The sequence below is a fragment of the Prionailurus viverrinus genome, chromosome C1 (assembly GCF_022837055.1).
Source record: "Prionailurus viverrinus isolate Anna chromosome C1, UM_Priviv_1.0, whole genome shotgun sequence".
Classification (NCBI taxonomy): domain Eukaryota; kingdom Metazoa; phylum Chordata; class Mammalia; order Carnivora; family Felidae; genus Prionailurus; species Prionailurus viverrinus.
In genome coordinates, this window is record NC_062568.1 from 41,029,096 (window position 1) to 41,044,672 (window position 15,577).

General features: G+C 35.0%; 1 long non-coding RNA gene across 5 annotated transcripts in view; it reads left to right on the forward strand.

Annotated features, from left to right (window-relative positions):
* Nucleotides 1-213: 213 nt before the first annotated feature.
* The window catches only part of LOC125172794 (uncharacterized), a 50,621-nt gene continuing 35,257 nt past the window's right edge, over nt 214-15,577 (forward strand). For all 5 annotated transcript variants that reach the window (XR_007154841.1, XR_007154839.1, XR_007154837.1 and 2 more), the window contains exons 1-2: nt 214-423; nt 12,253-12,339. This is a non-coding gene — a long non-coding RNA (uncharacterized LOC125172794). The remainder of the gene's footprint in view (nt 424-12,252; nt 12,340-15,577) is intronic.

Sequence of the window (15,577 nt, forward strand, 5' to 3'; positions counted from 1 at the left end):
TTGTCTCTGACTCTTTGCAGGGCCCAAATGCTAACTCCATTTACCGAAACCTCCTTGGTTAAGGGTTCTGGAAAGTTTCAAGAACATAAAATAAGAAAACAGTGATAAGCTGCCTTAGAAATGCAATTTTACAAAGTTGTCAAGTAAACCTATTAGAGCCAGGAAAATGTTGTTAAGTATGGTAAAAATCTCCATCTTAGGGAGAAAAGGACAGTGAGCATTGCTGCCTTCCCTCCTGTTCTCCTTTACCCACAGGTTTCCTCCCCCAACTTAAGAGTATGCATTAGGAAACAGAGGAGGACAGTTTTCATGGGAGAAATGGGAAGAAGGAAGACTAGAAGAATGTGTGCACATACGGGGATAGGAGAAAGAATTTTGGAGCCCAGAGTAGCTTCTATTGATTGTAGCTCTTTGACCTGGATGGTAAGTATTGCCTTTTGGTCTGGAGATCATTTTGGCTTAGAAATGATGGGAGATGAAGTTGGCACGCAGAGATTGGAGCAGATAGATCATTGCCAAGGACTTATTTTCAATCGTGGCTCAAAGGCAAAAGATTAATGAGCCTGTAGATAATTCGTGTATTTGTTAGCTTAGTTTAGAAAATTCAAGTGCTCAAAACTCTCAATCCAATATGAAGCTTGAGTTTCCCTGGTGTCATGTTTTAACACTTTCTTCCAATCGGGAGAAATGACTCTTCCAAGTGACTCACTTTTATTTCAGATGGTTTGCTTGCTACTGTCCTTTCCCAGAGAACAGGATTACCATTCCTTAGAAATATTATTTGGAGGGTATATTTCTCCTGGGTAGAAAGTGAGACAGAGATTTTGCAATAGAGAAATGCAGCATCATGTGAAAGGAGGAGGAAAAAATGTTTAAGAAATCTCAGCGTTGCCTGTGTAATTCCTTACATCTTATGTAGTGACAAAACTCGTTTCTGAGAAAGCTTTTAAGTGGGCATTTCAGTTCTAGGAAGTGAAGCATCTATAGGGAGAAGTTAAGAAAATACATAAATTCCCCGTGTAGTGAAGTAACTGGTGTTAATCTTAGAGAGAAGACTGTCTGTTTGTTTTGTTTATTTGTTTGTTTGATTTGTTGCATGTGGGTTTATTCTGTATGTTGTTGGTTAGTAGGATGGGAAGGAAAAATGGTAAGCAGTGAGCCTCTTTCAATTCAGACAAACAGGTCGGTGCTTAAGGAGAGTGACAGACACAAAAGAGAGTTATTTTATGCAAATGGATGAAAAACTTAAGAAACATGATATCTATGTTCTGTGTTGTGATTCTCCTCCATCATCTTCAAGTTTTCCATATAGTCTCATGCACACACTAGCCGTGTGTTAATGGAGTCTTACAGAGTGATTTATGTCCACACTTGGGACTAGCTGGTGCAGGGAAAGAATGGTGCCCACCATGAACAGTGAGCAATGAGGTAGTGGTGATTAAAGCAAGCCAGGAGTTCAGAAGGGGAGATAGGAGTGACCAAGAAAAAAGATATGCGTTCTGTCATCTTCAGAATTATGGCAGATGGCTCTGGGCTCAATACAGTTACATTAGGTGAAAAAGGATTTGGAGACTTTTGGATTACCTAAAGAAAAAAAAACACCTGTTATCAAATTACTTCAGAATGTTGAGAAACCAAAATTAGAACTTCCAAATATCTGTAAATTATGTCTATAAATAACATTCTTCCAGTGGTTTAAAAAGCAACTCATTGCAATCAGAGAGTATCTGGAGGCTGAAAGAAAGAGGGTGACCGAAAAAGAGAAGAAAGGCTGTTGCCTACTTGGGGTAGCCTTGGTACAGATCCTGCTGCTGCTCAAGGGAAGTGGAAGGTCTGGTTTATGTCAGCCTCTATTCTGGGCATGTGTGTAGTCATCTAAGGGTGAAAGGTCTGTACTGTCCTCAAGAGCATAATTACAGGATGAAACATTTTTGAAATTCATTTCCACATCTTTTCACAGTTAGTGGACAAACATACTTGGAGACAGGGGAAAGATTGGAAATATGAATCTTTGACCTTTAGGAAAGAGCAACAATCAGCAAGTAGACTTTACAAAGTTTTATCTGTTAAGAACAAAGAATAAAATATTATGTTATTTCTCTATATCTAGTTTAAATGAGTAATTTTTAAAAAATATTTATTTTTGAGAGAGGGAGAGAGAGAAGAGCGCACGCAGGGGAGAGGGAGACACAGAATCCGAGGCAGGCTCCACGCTCTGAGCTGTCAGCACAGAGCCTGACAAGGGCTCAAACTCACAAACCACAAGATCATGACCTGAGCTGAAGTCAGATGCTTAACCGTCTGAGTCACCCAGGTGCCCCTAAATGAGTAATTACTTTAATACAATTTCATATAAGTTATTTGAATAGGCTACACATTCCTTGAAGGTGGTCATATATTTATTTTCCTGGCATTCTACAGTGCCTTATGTCTAATGGACCCTCAAGTTTATTAAGTGAAATAATTCAAGAAGAAATGTTAATACTTTAAATACTCAGAATCTTTAAAATATTATAAAATATTCAAAAATATTTTTGGATTACTGTAATTTGATTAGTACAAATAGTATAAATTCTTAGGTATATATTTACATTTAATGTATTAAATAACAGGTTTCAGTAACATACACGCCTAAGAACTATCTTTAAAAGATTAGAAAATAAATTTTTCTCTTCTTTATTCTGCACTAAAATCTACCATATAAAAAAAAGTTCCAAATTCTTTGGGGGACAGAATTATGAGTCTTCTGAAGTATATACAACATTGCTATCTTTAGTAACCTCTAGGGTTATTCTAAGGTGTCAAAGAATATTTTTACATCAGACTTTTATTCTCTGATGATTTTAATCCCAACAAAAGTGAAGCTCTCCAGAATTAGAGCCTGAGTTCACGGGGTCCCGTTTTCATGTTGGCTTTTTTGGTCAGAACCTGAAGGAGAGCACATCATATCACAGAACTATATATTTCATTGTCCATAACAGTGTATGCCTGAAGGCTACTCTTTGTACACCAGGATACTTCACGGGTAAAATGAGGCTCTCAGTCCTCTTTTATTGTAGTTACTTGGTCAGATTGCAAGTTTGACTGAGACAGATATTACATTGTTAGGAAAAAGAGTACCTTTTGCTTTCAGTTACAGATTTCCCTAAAAACCCAGTTTCCCCACTTAGCTCTATTTGCATCTATAGATGATCTTTGGATGTTCTTAGCTAGAACTGTGGGCCACAAAAACTAAAAAAAAATCATGTGAGATGCTGACTTTTGGACTGAATGCAGAACATTATTATGTGACACAAAGATCACAGTAATAGTGGGGTGCCTGGGTGGCTCAATCAGTTAAGCGTCTGACTTCAACTCAGGTCATGCTCTCACAGCTCGTGAGTTCGAGCCACTTGTCAGACTCTGTGCTGGAGTCTGTTTCAGATTCTGTGTCTCCCTCTCTCTCTGCCCCTTCCCTGCTTGCTTTCTGTCTATCTCTCGCTCTCTCTCAAAAATAAATAAACATTTAAAAAATTTTTTAAATGACAGTAGTAAGATCAAATTGGAATTCTTTTTTTTTTTTAATTTTTTTTAACGTTTATTTATTTTTGAGACAGGGAGAGACAGAGCATGAACGGGGGAGGGTCAGAGAGAGGGAGACACAGAATCCAAAGCAGGCCCCAGGCTCCGAGCTGTCAGTACAGAGCCTGATGCGGGGCTAGAACTCACGGACCACGAGATCATGACCTGAGCCCAAGTCGGCCGCTCAACCGACTGAGCCACCCAGGTGCCCCAAATTGGAATTCTTTATACCAGTGGTTGCATTTCATCCGTAGTTGCTAAAACATAACTGTAATTCATATATATTTTAAAATTTTTCTATCATATCATATATATTATATATCATACCATATATATTATATATTTTATATATAGTATATAAAATACATATTTTTTCAAATATTATGTGAGTGAATAAGAAAGATGATGTTCACCAGAAGATTGATCTGTGGATGGGAAGTATCATTTTGAGAAGTATAAAGTATAATGGATAGAGAAAAATACTTTAAATAGGTCTGGATTATAGTATTATATACTTAAATAACTATAATTTAATTACATATTATGTATTTATATAACATACATATTTATAAACACATACACCACCAAAATAACTAAATAATGCTTCTGACACCAGTGTCTCATGATAAGGAAAAATTAAACAGAATCTTATAAGCAATCTGCTATAGATGCTTTAAGAAAATCATTTTGATATTTGGTGAGTCACATTTTGTTAATGAAAAAGTTTTTTGACAGAAAATGAAATATTACCCATGATAAGATTTACAAATTATTGAGTAGTAGAAAATGTATTTTTTTTCATTCATCTCAGAATGAGACGGAATTTAGTTTGAATTGAAGTCAATATAATTTGGAGTATAAAACTGAAGAAAGTTGTTAAACATTGAGGAGTATAATAAGAACACACTATAACGTAACTTTGCTCTGATAGGGGTGCTTGGCAGACTCAGTCAGTAGAGCATGCAATTCTTGATCTGAAGTGTTGTGTTTAGCTCTGCATTGGGTGTGAATGTTGCTTAAAAATAAAATCTTTAAAACAGAACAGAACAAAACAAAATCTGCTCTGGTAAAGCAAATTGATTATGGAGGTAAGCATTGGGGAGTAATTTAAAGGAGAGATGGGGATGGTGCCTGGGTGGCTCAGTCCATTAAGTGTCTGACTCTTGATTTCAGGTCAGGTCATGATTTCACAGTTGGTGGGATTAAGCCAGGCATCAGGCTCTGTGCTGACAGCATGGAGCCTGCTTGGGATTTTTTTCTCCCTCTCTCTGCCCCTACCCTGGTCACACAATTTCTTTCTCTCTCAAAATAAAGAAATAAACATTTAAAGAAATGAAGGAGAGTTGGGAATGGCAAAGAGTGTCTGATGGGGAAGGGAAGAACAGAATTCCTGGAGGAAGGTTGTATAATCAGATCTAGGACTGAGTGTTGCTGAATTATATAGACTTTATCTGCAATCCACAAGGCATATTATTCCTTGCCACTGTTAGAGTGGCTATAAAAGCATCTGGAATATTCATTTTCATTATGTCTACTGATTTAAGAACAAAGATTTTAATGGACTCCCTTCTTACTATTTCCAAAGTTTGGCCCCAAACTCAAATTCCTTGTATTTATGCTACATGCTAAAAGTCGAGATAGGAAAACAAATATATTCTATACAAATCCAGGAAATGATGAGGTGCAGTACAGCCATCATTTTACTTTCCACAAAAAAACAAAAAAATGAAAAATATTTTGGATATTAATTTAATAAATTCAAGGGTCATTCTGGGACTAAGGTGTAACTCTCCAACTTTTGTGTGCTAGTGTAAACTGAAAAGCTTTGTTGCTAGTTAAAAAAAATTAGGCAGGAGAATATAGGTAGAATGAGTGGAGCTGGGGGTGGTACCAAAGGGATGAGAGAATCCAAGGAAAGCTTTTTGTTGCTGAAATGTATAAAGATAACAGCTTCAGGGTTTGTTGTTATTGTTGTTGTTGTTTTAAAGAGGGTGAAAGGAGATGAACCTCAACTCCTGTTCCTCTTCCCCAAGATTTCTGGGTTCTAGGAATCTATCTTATTTTCATGGTGCTTTTTCAATTTTCCTGTTCCCTTGATGCTAGCCTAGGTCTTGGCCCATGTTTCTTGTATTACGCTGTTATTAGGCAATATACTGTGGCCTCAGGTTTTGGCCTCTCAGCTGCTGCAGGAATGCAGGAAGCAAAGAAGTATGTGGAACAAACTAGGTAGGAAAGCAAAAGCTTAGAACTCAGATCAAACTGAGTTTGAATTTCTTTTCACTCATTTAATCATGTTACAAGGGCAAATTAATTCATATGCCTGAGCTTCCTTTTATATTTTGGCTGGTAAATGAGAAAAGCTATATAAAACACTTAGCATAGAGTCTGGCATATAACGAGGGCTCATCAGTTGTTGTGGGAGGCAACATATGAATAAAATTATCGCTGCTATTACATTATTATAATTATTATTTGGATATTACTCGATCTAATCTTTCATCCAATTAAGCAATCTCCTCTACAACTTAACTTCTAGATGACTATCCAATCCTTTTATTTTTTATTTTTGAAAATTTACAGTACAATTTATCCATACAACTTACACTCTTTGATTCTGCCCACTATTGCTCAAAGGATATTCATACCTGTCCATATATATCCATATCATTCCATATGTATTCATGTATATCCATATCCATATACGGATATATATTCATCATTTATCTTAAAATGCATACACATTCACATTTATTTAGCACTGTGAGTGTGCTGGGGAATGAGCTGGATTCTAGGGTTATAAGAAATGAGATAGACATGACGGCTTGCAAAATAGCAGTCAGAAAAACATCTGTAAGTATTATAAACCCTAGGACAGGGTATAACAGAAAGACAAATACCGTATGATTCCACATATAGGAGGTATCTAAAATAGTCAAACTCACAGTAGAGGATACAATAGTAGTTGCCAGGGCTTTGGGGGGTGTGGGAAGTGAGGAGTTGCTGTTCAGTGGGTGTGAAGTTTTAGTCATTCTAAATGAATAAGTTCCAGAGATCTACTGTACAATAGAGTGCCTATACTTAACAATATGGTATTGTGCACTGTAAAATTTGTTAAGAGGGTAAATCTCATGATAAGTGTTCTTACCACAGAAAAATAAAAATAAATAACATTTCCCCTTAAAAAAATAAACATAAGAGAGCTCACTTAACCCAAAGTAGTTCTTAAAGCACATTGATGATTAAATTGCATCTTGAGGGGCTCCTGGGTGGCTCAGTCGGTTAAGCGTCCGACTTCGGCTCAGGTCACGATCTCACGGTCCGTGAGTTCCAGCTCCGCGTCGTGCTCTGGGCTGATGGCTCAGAGCCTGGAGCCTGCTTCCGATTCTGTGTCTCCCTCTCTCTCTGCCCCTCCCCCGTTCATGCTCTGTCTCTGTCTCAAAAATAAATAAATGTTAAAAAATTTTTTTTAAATTGCATCTTGAAAGATAATAAGGATTACTCCAAGGATACTGAGTCAAGTGTGAAGATTGGAACAGGGTGAGGAGAAATCCAGGCAGAGGATCCACTAGTGGGTAAGGACATGAGGAACTGAGACACCCTGGTGTGACAAGATAGTTTGTTTCAGTTTGTGTCTCCAGGGTGAGAGGAACAGAGAGAGTGGGCACAGATGAGGCCAGGAGATTAACAGCAGTCTTACCCCAGGGGAATGTATGTCATGCTGATGAATTTGTACACTTTTGCCTAAAGCAATAGACAGCCACAGACTGATTTTAAGATGGAAAGTGTCGTGTTAAAATTTCAAAATATCCTTTTGTGCTGGTGTGAAAGAAATTGGAAAGTGGGTGCTATTAAAGGCAGGGAAACATCTAATCACTTAAAAGTTTGCTGCAGTGATTCTGGCAACATCTCAGTTCTTCAGATAATGATTTCTGCTGTTTTCAATATGACCACCAATGCAACATGAGCTTTCATGATTTTTTAAGCAATGAAATCACGCTTTTCACTTATAGGGATGCAGTTGTCAACTAAAACCCCAAGTATGTTTCATATAATCAGCTAATTGAAGACTCAGTATTCTCTACGATAGCAACTGAGTTCAATATACAGCAATATTATCTCTTAATTTTAGCCCATTGTTCCACCATAAAGATCTATTTTTCTTTAATTCCCGCTAGAGTTTAGGGTGCTTAAAATTTCCAGAATGACATCATCGTAATATGCCCTTTTAAATCACTATCATGCTACTGTTACTTTAGCATTTATTAATCTTTTACAGAGAAGGAAATTGAGTGAAGAGGCTGTTATCATGCAAATTAATGTAGCTAAATGTGGCAGAAAAAGACTGGAATTCAGATCCTCTGACCCAGGTCCTAGATGTCATCAACTACATAATAGCTATTACTCAGTGTGCATTCCTGCCCAGATAAATTATGTAACACAAATAGCCAGTTTTCACATTGCAAGCCAAAAGGAATTGGGTTTTGAAAGTACATGAATATACACTATGGAGATTTAAAATCTCACACATTTTCCCATGGAAATATTTTTTTGATTGTAAAATGCAATGAACCTATCTTTCTGATTCAATGGGAAAATAATTAGGTTCATTAGTAAATTTGAATAGGGTCAAATTTGTCAGAAAAGAAGAAATTTAAGACCAAAAACTAGTAAGGAAAGAGCATTAGAAATGCAATACTGACCAAATTCAGTCTAAGAGGGCTCTTACTGCATTATCTATTCATAATAAAACATGTTCTAGACCTGATACATGTAGAGAACACATGAATTTGAATTTTAATATCCAATGGACATAGGTTTTTTGAAAATGTTTATGTAATTATTTTGAGAGAAAGAGAGAAAGGAGCAGGGAAGGGGCAAGAGAGAGAGGGAGGGAGAGAATCCCAGCCGGGTCCCACTGAGCACAGAGCTCTGACACTGAACTCCATCTCATGACTGTAAGATCATGACCTGAGCCAAAATCAAGAATCAGAGCCTTAAACCACTGAGCCACCCAGGTGCCCCTGACTACAGGTTTTTAAATTATATTACCCATGCTTATAAGCATATTTGAAAAAAAAGTTCTGAAAAAAAAAAGAATTGACATCTTTTACAGATTTCTAGCATTTACAATGTGGCGAGCTGTAAAATGAGACGTGTCAACTTAATGGGTGACGAAATTGATGTGTGGCTAGTTTTCATCTGGATGAGTAGCATCTAATGGTTCTCATTAGAAGTATAATAGCAGCAACAAAGGGAGGGTTATAAGGTTGTTATTTTTCTCCTAGCTCCCCATTCTTACTACTCTCATAACCACATGTGCCCATTCTCCCAACAAAATAAAAAATATTATATTGGGACTTTAAGGACCATCAGACCAATTGGCAAAACATCTCCTGGCATGACCATTAGTCTTACCCACAGGGAGACCAACTGCATGCAGCAATGTAGGGCATTGGCAATATTTTTGAAATAATTTGATTTTTGATATTTCAAAAATTGTGAAGTAGCTTTCAGGGCAAAAATCAGAACATTTTGTAATTTACAATTACTTTATAATTTAAGCTTGTTTTCCTTTTTGATTTTAAACCAAAGCAAGAAACCATAATCTTTTCAGTGCTTAGAGCTGAAAAAAAACAAAACAAAACAAAACAAAAACAAAAACAAAAAAACCCACTTTGGCTCTCTTTCTTTTCCCTGTGATGCTATTTAAATTACAAAAATAACTAAATTCTATTGCCATTTAAAATTACAAAGGGGTAATTCCAAAATTATTTTCATAACCTGTTAAGAATAATGCTTATAAGCTGAACTAAATATTCTTTCTGTGTTGTGATTTTATGACCACCTATGAAGAAAACTTGTCTTTTTCCTTTGTTTAATCCTGATTGACCTAATTATGACTTAATAGAGGTGCTTTTTGTCTTTGACTTAGCCCTTTATTCATTTTTGTAGGTGGATTGACTAAAATGGGCAGATTAACTTCTCCTTGGAAACAGCAGCATTTACTATCTATCTGCAGACCTCTGTGATAATAAAGTCAAATTCTCAAGATTGATATTATTGATTCCATGGAGGTACACACCATATAAACCTCCATTTCTTGCATTTGGTTCTGTGTTCCAGTAGTGTGGATTATTGAATTAAAATCAGAATTTAGTATAAAAAAATATTTTTCTTGCATATAGTGGCATCTTACAGGCAAAGCTCTTGTCAGACTAGAAAATTCATAAATAGATGTTAAAATGATGGTTACATATGTAACTGTGTTCCTAGATCAATATGATTTCCTAAGGATTCAAAGCAATATCTGAGAGATGAAAAGAACAGAACCCAAGTCATAACAACATTTAAGGGCAGGGTTGCAAAGTTGTTCCACAGATTGTAGTTCATATGTATTCAGATGCAGCTATATTTGGAACACCAGTGCATCTACTGCTATTTTAATAACTCAATCCTCAACTTCCAGCTACTGAGTTATAACATCCAAAAAGAAATATCAGAAATAGTGTTTCACCTTTAAAAGATCATTAAATAGATCTTCTAAATCTCAAATGAATCCCAAAACCTTGTTAATGTACATTTAAATTATTCTTCCACTTTGATGTTTCTGCTTTTTTTAAGAAAATCATATTGTGCTAGAAAATTTATTTGGAAATGATAACATATGGAGAAAGCATCTAAATAAAAATTCTTGGGAAGATTAACTTTTTGGAATACCAATGTTATCTCAGAACTTAGCTGTAAAACTACACTTTCAGCTTATAGAAGAAATATAAAAATATTCAATATTATAGATTAGTAACAAATATGTAGACTTCACATGCTACTCTTTATAACATATTTATCAAACTAAATGCTCCATATTTCTGTTCAACCAAACTGAGTTCTAGGAGGTTGAGTGAAAGAAATCAAATGTATTCTGTGAGATGTATTCTCTCACAGAATGAGCTGCCAAAAGGTAGGAGCCAGAGATGGAAATCAGCAGTGGACATTTTTCCGACACTGATAAATCAAATTTAATTTTACCGTCCATATATATGGGATACGTTTTCTTTTAGGAACACTTCAATTGTGAATCTTTTTACCATAGCTCGGAATTAAGTTCTTCCACATTGCTGTCAAGTGTTTTTCATCTTGGTAAGGAAATGAACATTTGTTCTACAGTTTAAAAATGGCCCACTGCTTTTTTAAAACTTAGAAAAAATATTTCCATAGTCTTTACCCCGTTCAAGATTTCCCCATGCTCTACCCACAACTTATGCTCTCAGTCATCTTGCTCCTAAAAAGTAGAGTCAAAAGTAAATGTCCTCTGATATTTATGTAAATCTCATAACTTTTCATCTCTTCACCTAATGATGGTCACTCTGATCTTTCCCTGAATTTCAAGAGCACAGCATCCATCCAAGAACAGAAGATACACATTCTTTTCAAGTGTCCTTGGGCATTTTCCATGACATACCATATGATAAGCCATAAAACAGCCTCAGTAAATGCATTTAAAAGGATTGAAATCATACAAAATATGTTCTCTAATCACAATGGAATAAAACTAGAAATCAATACCAAAAGGAAACTTTGAAAATTCACAAATATGTGAAAAGTAAAAAAAACAAAAAACAAAAAACAAAACACAATCCTAAAAGAACAATAGGGCAAAGAAGAAATTGAGAGAAAATTACAACATACTTTGAGATGAATGAAAATGAAGACAGAACATACTAAAACTATGGAACAGAGCTCTGCATTACTTAGAGGGAATTTTATAGCTGTGAAGCCCTATATTAAATGTATATATAGCGTTCTATTGCTACTGTAAAAAATTAATGCAAACTTAGTGGATTAAATCAACACAAATTATTTTACAGTTCTGCAGGTTGGAAGTCTTATTAAGCTAAAATCAAGGTGTCTGTGGACTATGTTCCTTTCTGAATTCTCTGTAGGAGAGAATTTCTTTTTCTTTTCCAGCCACAGAAGGAACCACATTCCATGGCTCATGACCCTCTTTCTTCATCTTTAAAACCAGCAAGCTGGATCTAGCCCTTTTCACATCTCATCACTCTGACCTCCTCTTCTGCCCCCATCTTCCATTTTTAAGGACTTTTGTGGTTTTATTAGGCTCACTCCACAATCCAGGATAATTTCTCTATTTAAGGTAACTCATTGGCAACCTTAATTTAATCTGCAACTTTAATTCCTCTTTGCTGTGTTACCTGACATATTTACAGGTGTCAGGGTTTGCATGTGGACATCTTTGGGGGCAGAATAATGGTCGCCCAAGGAATATACCTTGAAAACATCATAATAATTGAAGGAAGCCAATCACAAAGAATAATATGGTGTATGTTTCCATTTCTATGAAATATCCAGAATAGAAAATTCTATAGAAACAGAAAGTATATTTAGGCAGTTGCCTAAGCTGGGTGGGAGGTAGAGGAGTGGGGGTAGGGGATATTGGAAGAGTGACTGCTAATGGGTAAGAAGTTTCTTTTTGGAGTGATGAAAATACTCTAAAATTGATTGTAGTGATAGTTACACAACTCTGAATATACAAATATATAAAAGCCACTGATTTGTACAGTATAAATAGATGAACTGTTTATTATTTTTGTATATCAATAAAAATTATATTTGTGTATAAATAACTAATAAAATTACATCTAAAAGTATACATACATATCTTATTTTCCTTAGTTTAAAAAGGAATGAAGAGCAATTACAGTACCAGAGTCACCTGATAACCCACAGAGATGTAAAGTTTCCGTGAGGGTACAGTAGTATGTAAGTACATGTTTTTATTTTTTTATTTTTTATTTTTTATATTGAGATTAACACATTTTCTAAGTTACTTATTTATTTTGGAAGAGAGAGTGGTGGAGGGGCAGAGAGAGAGGGAGAGAGAATCCCCAGCAGGCTCTGCACTGTCAGCACAGAGCCTGACTTGGGGCTCAGTCCCACAAACCATGAAATCATAACCTGAGCTGAAACCAAGAATTGGTCGCTTAACTGACTGAGGCACCCAGGTGCTACAAGAAAAACATATTTTTAATATTTTTATTAAATCCTTAAATTTAATTTTCTTAATCAGGATTTTGACATTAATACACTCAAGGTATAATCAAAGTTTTTATAGTATGCCCTTATTATCCTATTGATTTCTACAGGGTCTGAGTGATATTTCCTGTTTCATTCCTGAAATGGTTAATTTGTGTCTTTTCTCATTCCTTTTCAGCCTTGCTGAATTTTATTAATATTTTTGAAGAATAGGCCTTTAATTTCACTGATTTTTCCTTCTTTTTTTGTTTTTAATTGCATTGATATCTACTCTTTTTCTTTTTAAGTAATCTCTATGCCCAAGTGGGGCTTGAACCCACGACCCTAAGATCTAGAGTTGCATACTTTTCCAACTGACCCAGACAGGTGCCACAATGTATACTTTTATTTTTTATTAATTCTTTCTTTCTATTTTCTTTGGGCTTATATTGCTCTTCATTTTCTGGATTCTTGAGGATGGATGATTGTGACTTTACCTCTTTTCCACTATCTTTTTAGTGTTATAATTTTTTCTCTCAGCACTGCTTTAACTGTGTCCCAAAATTTTTGGTGTCTCATATTTTCATTTTCATTCTTTTTGATGTATTTCCTGACTTCCCTGGAGACTTCCTCTTTGAGCTAAGAATTATTCAATGGTGTATTGCTTAGTTTCCAAGTGTTCTAGGATTTTCCTATTCTCTTTTTATTAATACATTCTATCTGGATTAATTGTGGTTGAGGATACTCCATGTAATTTTGTTTTTAGAAAATGTGTTGAGGTTTGTTTCATAGCCCAGGATATGATTCATCTTGGTATATGTTCCACAAGTACTTGAAAAAAATGTGTATTCTGTTGTTGTTGAATGAAGTGTTCTATAAATTTTGATTAGAGCCTGTTTGTTAATGACATTGCATTAAACTATATCCTTCTTGATTCTCCAATTGCTTTATCAATTGTGAGAGGGATGTTGAAGCCTCCAACTCTAATAGTTATGGGTTTGTCTATTTCTCCTTTCACTTCTTTCAGTTTTGCTTTACTCTTTTGCTGTTCTATTGTATAGGATCATTACATCTTTTGGGTGTAAAAGATCCTTTTATTATGTAATGTCCCTCTATCTCTGTTTTCTTTACTCTAAATTCTACTTTATGTACTATTAGGATAGTCACTCTTATTTTCTCTTATGTTTGCTTGATAGACCCTTTTCCAGAGTTTTTCTTCAAACTGACTTTATTGTTTTATTTGAAATGAGTATCTTGTAGGAAACATATATTTGGATTATATTTCCTTTTGATCTTCCCTGCCAATCTCTGTCATTTAATTGGTTCAATAAGACACTTTATATTTAATATAACAATACTTAAGAGTCTGTCTATTACTTTAGTTTTCTGCATATTCTGATATTTATTTCTCTTTTTCCTGCCTTCCTATGTTCTACTTGAAATTATTTAGAACTCTATTTTGATTCATATTGTTTTTTAGCATGTCTTTTCACATAGCTTTTTAGTGGTTACTTCATTACATTTTGTATCCATAAAATCACAGTTTACTGGTATTGTCATTTTAGCAGTTAGAATAAAAAAGAATAGAATAGAATAGAATAGAATAGAATAGAATAGAATAGAATAGAAACCTTATGTTACTTTACACACCTCTGTTTATAATATGATTATCTTAAACATTTCCTCTACATACATTTAGACCCACATTAGACAGTGTTATAATTTTGGTTTCTGTTGTCAAATATAATTTAGAAAACTCAAGAGAAGTGGGAAAGTTTATTGTACTTAATCATATTTTACTTTTAAGAATCAAATAGTTCTTTGCAAGAGAAAGCAGTGTTTTGCTCCAAAATCCCAGGGAGTTGTGCTATGACACTGCTTCTGTCTTTTTTTATCATTAAGTTTATAATTTTAATTCTAGTTAACAAACAATGTTATGTTAGTTTCAGGTGTACAACACAGTGATTCAACAGTTCCATATATTACTCAGTGCTCATCATGAAAAGTGCACACTTAATCCCCTTCACCTATTTCATCCATCCCCACACCCACCTCTCCTCTGGTAACTATCTGTTTGTTCTCTATACTTAAGAGTCTGGTTTTTGTTTTGTGTATTTTCCCCCCTTTATTTGTTTGTTTTGTTTCTTAAAAACCACCTATGAGTAAAATTATATGATATTTGTCTTTCTCTGACTGACCTATTTCACTTAGCATTATACTCTCTAGATTCATCCATGTTGTTGCAAATGGCAAAATTTTATTCTTTTTGTGGCTGAACAATATTCCACTGTATATATACACCACATCTTCTTTATTTATTCATCTGTTGATGGACACTTGGGCTGCTTTCATAATTTGGCTATTATAAATAATGCTGCAATAAACTTAGGGATGCATGTATCCTTTAAATTAGCATTCTCATATTCTTTGGGGAAATACCCAGTAGTGTGATTACTGGATCATATGATAGTCCTATTTTTAATTTTTTGAGGAAGCTTCATATAGGTTAATGGAACAGAATAGAAAGCCTAGAAATGAACCCACAATTATATGGCCAATTAATCTTCGCCAAAGGAGGTAAGAATATGCAATGGGAAAAAGTCTTTTCAACAAATGATGTTGGAAAAACAGCACAGGTACATGCAAAAGAATGAAATTGGACCACTTTCTTCCATAATATGCAAAAGTAAACTCAAAATGGATTAAGGGTCTGACTAAGAGTGAGACCAGAAACCATAAAAATCCTAGAAGAGAGCATGACAAGAATTACTCTGACATCAAGTGTAACAACATATTTCTAGATACATCTCCTGAGGTTAGGGAAACAAAAGCAAAATAAACTATTGAGACTACATCAAAATAAAAAGCTTCTGCACAGCAAAGGAAACAGTCAACAAAACTAAAAGACGACCTACTGGATGGGAGAAGATATTTGCAAATGACATATCTGGTAGAGGGTTAGTATCCAAAATATATAAAGATTGTC